Source organism: Cetorhinus maximus, chromosome 14, assembly GCF_964194155.1.
Source record: "Cetorhinus maximus chromosome 14, sCetMax3.hap1.1, whole genome shotgun sequence".
In the NCBI taxonomy this organism is placed as follows: Eukaryota; Metazoa; Chordata; class Chondrichthyes; order Lamniformes; family Cetorhinidae; genus Cetorhinus; species Cetorhinus maximus.
In genome coordinates, this window is record NC_135892.1 from 23,175,843 (window position 1) to 23,183,481 (window position 7,639).

A 7,639-nucleotide genomic window follows, 5' to 3' on the forward strand; every position below is an offset into this window, starting at 1 on the left:
TGCAATGTGAGGTTGGGGGCAAGAGAAAGAGAGAGAGAAATGTATTGGGGCACTATAGGAGCTGTGTTGCCTAGCTGCTAGGGCATCATTTCTTCCTTAAATTAAGAGGAAGTAAAACAAACTCCCAACCCTTTTCAGCAGAGACTACAATTAGGAATAATGTTGTTCCAAGGAATGTTGGTCATGTAATTTTACATTTTTGCTAAGTTTTGCTGTATTAAGTTATGACATTTCTATTTGTGGGATAATGTATGCAAAGTTAAGTAAAACTATTTATTAATCAGTCAATTGGGCTCAGTAGGCAATCAACCCAACCTTAAATCTTCCTGCAGAAATTTGAAATATTTAGTCAAAATATATCTAGTTTAGATAAAAGAGATCTTCAAACTATTTCCTCTATATTAAAAGTCTGAATAATATGCAACCTGTAAAAGGAGACTATCTTCGTCCTTCAGATCCTGATCAACCTGCAATTCCTGGTACTTCTCATTTTAATTTCAGATTTCCAGCAGCTTTTTTTTAAAAAACATATTTTGTTACGATCCCAGACCAGACTTATAATTCTGTTACAATCTGATTAGTAACTTTTGTTGTAAAGTGGACAAAATTTAAAATCCCAGTTACTTACTAAGAGAATAAAGCTACAAAATCCCATGGTTTTAAACAGAATAGAAGAAATTTTACTATACAAAGGTCAGCAAAGCAAAAAGTCAACATTATCTATCTTATACGCCAACATTAAAATTAACGAGCTAAACACAAATTAACAGGGAAACTGTGGTCGAGCTCACCACAAACTGCACAATATATGGCAGAGGCAACAAAGACTGATCAAACAAATTTCTCAGCAACATGCCAGGCATCTAGCAATCACTGTGAGTCACAAAATCTTTTAAACTTGAGGGAATTCAGCTCCTCTCTTTTGAGTATATAGCCTCTGATTTCCCTCAACAGCTGTTCCAACTCCCATTTGCTCAATCTCCTCTCCTGAGCCTGTGTCCCACTGGATTCCCGAGCGTGCAACCCAACATCAAATTACTGGCATGATTACAGTTCTCCAACTACTGTGAGCAGAACATCACTGCTCCTGGGCTTTTCTTTGCCCCAACAACCAGCTTCACTGAGATGGCACTGCCCCTGGGTTTCTCCAAGCTCCAATCTCCCCAACCACACCAAGCAAATACTACTCCTGGGTTTCCCTGAGCTCCACCCACCTTGCAACATGGAGCTATCAATGGCTCCTGGGGTTCTCTCAGCCCCAGACCCCTCAGCAGCACGGAGCTAATACCAGCACTTCAGCTGCATGGAGCCGCCCCTCCTCTCTGCCTGCTCCCCACTCCCTGTTAACATTGGCTAACTTTTGCGCCAAATCACGGTCTAGTGGCGGTTGTTTTCATGCCATCTTTCACACATGCGTACAACTGTCAGGATGACCAAGCCCTTCTGCTTCCATTCTAAGGCGGGGCCTGGAGGCCGATGGTTCCGATGGTAGTCGGAAACCAAACACAATGTGAACCACACTCTCAGCTTGAAGTCCAGAAGAAAAACTTCAAGCCACTCGAGCAGCTATCATAGAAAAACTGGAACAGAACATACACAGCCTGACCCCTGTCACCCTCTGCACTTGCACTGGAACTCCCAGGCATGCCAGGAATTGTAGTCCTCGACCGCCACCCAGAAAACCCACAAACCCAACAGTAAAGATTTCCTCACACTTTCCTTTATTTATAATTTATGATTGTGTATCAGTTAGGGAAAAGTTAAGATTTTAAGGCCAAATTATTACAATTATAGATAAGTAGCATATATTTTTCACCCTGTAAAAATGCTGTGTGTTTCAGGCTCGATTCCTTTCAAAGGCAAAAAGCTGAACTGTTAATGCCTATTTGTATGTTTCATGGATAAAAGACAATAGTGTTCTCTTTTTAAAGAAAGAACTTGTATTTGTACAGGATCTTTCACAACCTCAAGACATCCCTAAGTGCTTTACAGCCAATGAAGTGCTTTTCCAGTGTAGTCACTGCTGTAGGAAAACATGATGGCCAATTTGTGAATGTCCTATAAACAGCACTAAGATAAGTGCTGGAAATACTCAGCAGATCAGACAGCATCTGTGGAAAGAGAAACAGAGTTAATATTTCAGGTCAATGTCAGAACTGGAAAAAAGTTAGAGATGTTATAGGTTCTTTGGCAGGGAATGAACAAAGGGGAAGTTCTGTAGGCTGGAAGACAGGAAAGAAATGATGGTCCAAGGCAACAGGTGGTGGTAGTGGGACAAGTAAAGAAACAAAAAGGTGCATCTAGAACGAGGTGTGAATGGGAAAAGAATCATCATCAACAGGTGCCATACAAAAACATGGGGCATAAGTTAATATTCCCACTAATGTCCCTTTGCTGTGCTCAGCCCATTTGTCGAATTGTGTGGTTCATTTGAGATTGCCCCCAGGCCACGTAGAGATGCATCTTAAAAGGACTGCTGCTTGTGTGCAGGATGTTAAGGCCCCCATGTGGTGCATTCCCAAATGCTCAGCTTAGAGGGAATATTAGTTATGATCTGAAAGTGTTGAACTTGATGTTGAGTCCAGAAGCTGTATTCGAAAGATGAAGTTCTATGCTGTGAATATATATGTTGAGCTTTATTGGAACAGTGTAGGATTCTAGGGTCAGTGTGAGTGGAGAATTAAAATGACAAGCGACCAGAAGCTTGAGACATCCCTGCAGTCTGCATGGAGATATTTTGTAAAGCAGTTGCCCAGTTTCCAATTTGTCTCCCCAGTGTAGGCAAGACTGCATTATGAGCAGTGAATACAACCTACTAAATTGAAAGAATAGTTGTTTGGTAGTACAGAACTTGTGTATTGCTGGAAAAAAAAGAGACACATCAAGGATTTTCATCATAAAGGACACTTCACAAGAATACCAATACAAGGGGAAAACAACAATTTATACTCTATGAGAAGAGAGCACTGATTGGCTGGTAAGTGGGCTCTAATTGATAAAGGCGTTGCCATGGAGAATGCACCAGTGATGGTGACTGACAGAGGACATAAATTTAATCAGAGTCCACTTGCCAACCAATCAGCACTCTCTTCTCATGTAGTATAAATTGTTGTTTTCGCTTTATATTGCTATTCTTGCAAAGGGTTCTGATGAGTGTAAGAAGCTTCGACATGTCTCTTTTTTCAGCAATACTCAAATTGAAAGAAATACAAGTTAGTTGCTGTTTTACCTGGAAGAAGCATTTGGGATGAAAAAAGATGGGAAGGGTGGAGGTAAAAGGGCAGATGTTGCATCTCCTGTGCTTGCATGGGTAGATGCCATGGGAATTGTTTTAGTGATGTTGGTTCAGATAGTTGTTGGTTGGGACATCATGGATAGACTCCTGTACTTCTTCATACATTGCCATGTTCTTTTTACATTCATCCAAGAGGACAGATAGGACCACAGTAACTGTCTCATCTGAAAAATGCCACCTCTGACAGCGCTGAAGTTTATCAGTATTGGACTGGAGTGTCATCCAACATTATGTGCTCAACTTTTATCACATTTTAACTCAAGGGGACGCATGCTAACAGAGAAAGATTTAGGTGTTAATCTTGGCTCAAAATTTCTACCCTTTCCTGGTCTTCCCAGGCTTTGCACAAATGTCCCAAATGTGCCTTTGAGACCCTTAAGGGGATCATACATGACCCTACAGACCCTCATGACCCTACAGACTCGAAACGTTAACTCTGTTTCTCTCTCCACAGATGCTGTCAGACCTGCTGAGTTTTTCCAGCATTTTCTGTTTTTCTTTTGTATTATATATATATATTATATGAAGAACTTGGTCATTGCTCATTGCCTTTGTACAGTAAGTTTGGATGGGAATTACAACCATTAATTCATGCCTGACCATTAAGTGGCAGCATGGTTTGTTTCATTGCATTGCTTAAAAATTATACATTTTAGAAGAAAATTAAAATGAAAAAGATTGAATAGGTACATATTAATATATGGGAATGTAAATAATATACCTGAATATGAATATTTAATTGTAATAACACATTTACATGTTTAGTTCATCTTCTAGTTAAGTCACTGGGCAAACATATCAACTAATTTGCACACAAAGTCCCACAAATAGCAATGAGATAAATGACCAAATATTTTGCTTTTAGGTGATGTTGGCTGAAGATTGAATGTTGTCCAGAACACCAGGAGAACTTCCCCGCTTTTCTTTGAATAATGCCATGGCATCTTTTGCATTCATTTGAGAGGACAGATAGAGGCCCTAATTTAACATCTCACCCTTGACAGTGCAACACTCACTCATCAACGCACTGGAGTACTGTGAACAATTCTGGTCACCATGCCACAAGAAACCCATAAAAGCAATAGGAAGGTGCGGAATCTCACAGCAAGTGATCCCAAATTAAAAGAGAATGAACCAAGAGAAAAATTCAGAGAAGGAGTGAATAAAGATGATTTATGACATAGTATTAACAAGTTAAATGAAGATTGTTTCAAGATAAAAAAACAAAAACAGAATTACCTGGAAAAACTCAGCAGGTCTGGCAGCATCGGTGGAGAAGAAGAGTCGACGTTTCGAGTCCACATGACCCTTCAACAGAACTGAGTATAATTAGGAGAGGGGTGAAATATAAGCTGGTTTAAGGTGGGGGGCGGGGGGGAGATAGGGGAGCCCCCCATCTTAAACCAGCTTATATTTCACCCCTCTCCTAACTATACTCAGTTCTGTTGCAGGGTCATGTGGACCGAAACGTCGACTCTTTTCTTCTCCACCGATGCTGCCAGGCCTGCTGAGTTTTTCCAGGTAATTCTGTTTTTGTTTTGGATTTCCAGCATCCGCAGTAGTTTTTTGTTTTTATCTCATTGTTTCAAGATAAGTTGAGTAGAACCAGAGGACATGAATTTAATTCAATGAAAAGGACATTTTCAAATGGATATATCAGGAAAAACATATTTTCTCAGAAATTGTTAAATTTTGAATAATCTGCCAGGCAAGGCAGCAGAAACAAAGGGATTCCTTTGGCAATTGGTAGCTAGACTGGGGCTAATAGATATCAGGGGAGCGAGTTTCAATAGGTTGAATTGTCCTCTCTTGCCAACAATGAGGAACTACAGAATGCCTCATTACCAGAACTTTCAAACAAGAACCAAGACATAGTTTGTCTGGGAGTGGGAAGAGTCCACTCTCCCTGCACCCCTGGAGTCTCACCACTTCTCACCAATACTTGCTCTGAGGCTGCTGCGGTGGGGAAGAGACAGTTACCCAGCTTCTTCTGGAATGTACTTTTACAAAGCTGGTCTGGAAAGAACAGCAGTGGTTTTTGTGCAAGTTCATCTGGACCTCTGTAAATGCAGGACTCAGTGCTACCACACGTGCTGTTCTCAGGGACGCATACCGAGATAAACACTATCTGCTGATGGAGGACCATCAGCTCGGTGAAAGACACTGTTTGGTCTACCCAAAATTTGCTGGTCTTCCAGCGCAAAGAGTTGTTGATGACCGAGTGTTGCAGATTAGTACATTCAAAGGTCCAGGACTGCATGTTGAGGGATGCGCTAAAACTTGCTGTGCAAAGGTTCAATGGGAAAAGGCTTCTCTCAGGCCCTCCGCCATAGTACACCTAGGGGTTGGAACCCGTGTAGAGCCCCTCAGACCATATGCACCAGAGAATGTTTGACATGAAAGGTAAATGAACCTTGTAAATATAACCTGTAATTGTAAGTTTAATGAGGCACCTCATGTACATATTGAAATAAAGTATTTTGCACTTTGTAATGTCAAATTTGAACTGTTATGTAATGTACCTTTACAAATTTTAGAATTAAAAGTATATTTTTTGAAAAGAAAAGGAACTACAGAAATCTCTGTTGGAATTATAAACTGAACTCAAGTTAAGATAAGAATGCTTTTATAGTGTATCAATTTGTGCTGATTGAATTTGTATTGCCATAGTTACATTTTGTTAAACACATTAGACGTAATGAGGAGTCAAGAAAATACCGTAAATTTTGTGTTATCTGGCACTCTACTAACCGGAATTTCTAATGTTGCTCTAATACAAATCGTCACTTTACCAACCAGAAGCAATTACAAAGTTATCCAGAACCATATTATTTTATACTTTATTTTATGTTTCCATGTACTGTTGAAGATTAGAAGTAAAAAGAATACTGTTCTTTACTTCCCGAGTGCTTGCATACTAGTTCATGCTACAAGTATTGCACTGTATTCCATTGGTAAATGGAACTCTGTTAACTGGCATTTCTGATGAACCAGCATTGCTGGACAGTAAAAGATTTTACTGTAGTTCTATATCTCCTCCAGCAGGTGGTGTTTATAGGCCTGAGTACAGCCTTAAAGCTACTAAAAAGAAAATGAAGAGGTCGTTTCAAATCAGTTTCAATCTGTACTTTCCTGGTAATCTGTACAGTTAATTTGGGGTCATTTACCATACAAACTGAAAATCACTCAGTTATAGCGAGCCGATGAATTTCAGAAGCTAATCAACTTCCTTTCTAAAGTAGAGATTTACTACTACAATCTGAGCTGTTAGGTCAGGAAGAAAACTTTTTTTTGTTAACATTTGATTTGAACTGAAAAAGCAAGAAGAAATTGGCAGAACAGTGAGAGTAACACTTTGGTGCTACCTCTCCCGCAGCAGGTTGTCATTCAGTTCCCTGTGGGTCTTTTTTTCTCAAATACTTGAAACAAAGCTAGCGTTTAACAGTTTTTCAGAGTAGTCTGGATGAATAGACTCTGTTAAAGTTTACACAGTTTAAGTCCAATATTGTTTCTGGGAACATATTTCGCATTGATTTTAAAAAATGGGGAAATTCCTGTCAAAGATTTTTGGAAACAAAGAAATGCTGATTCTGATGCTAGGCCTGGATGCAGCTGGGAAGACTACAGTATTGTACAAACTCAAACTGGGACAGCCTGTCAGTACTATGCCAACTGTAGGCTTTAATGTGGAGACAGTGACTTACAGAAAGGTTTGGTTCAACGTCTGGGATGTAGGTGGTCAGGATAAGATCCGACCTCTTTGGAGGCACTATTACACAGGCACCCAGGGATTGATCTTTGTGGTGGACTGCGCTGACAGAGACCGTATTGATGAACCCATGCAAGAGCTCTACCGCATCATAAATGAGAGAGAAATGTGCAATGCCATTATTCTGATCTTTGCAAACAAGCAAGACCTACCTTATGCCATGAAACCCCAGGAGAAACTGGGCCTGGCTAGGATACGAGATCACAACTGGTATGTTCAGCCTTCATCAGCAACCAATGGAGATGGACTTTATGAAGGGCTAACCTGGCTAACTTTTAACTACAAAACACCTTGATAAAATAGTTCAAACTTCATAGAGATGCTACATGAAAAGTGAATTCCATACTGGTTGCTTTCAGCTTGCAATAGTTGGAGTGGAATTGGTTCAAAGGAAAGCTGCTTTTAATAATATAGCAGGAATGGCTATACCAGTACAAAGACCAGAGCACCCTGGGACTTGATAATATCGCTGCCATAAGCAAATCTTTACCATAATTAGTTTCTATTATAGGTGGGCTTTGGAAAGGTCAGATTTATCCATTTTCAATATTGATTGGTTAGCAGCTACTGTATTT

At 40.0% G+C, this 7,639-nt stretch overlaps 1 pseudogene; it reads left to right on the top strand.

Moving 5' to 3' along the window:
- Positions 1-6,837: 6,837 nt before the first annotated feature.
- On the top strand, positions 6,838-7,319 carry LOC144689518 (ADP-ribosylation factor 6-like; annotated as a pseudogene).
- The last annotated feature ends 320 nt before the right edge of the window (positions 7,320-7,639 follow it).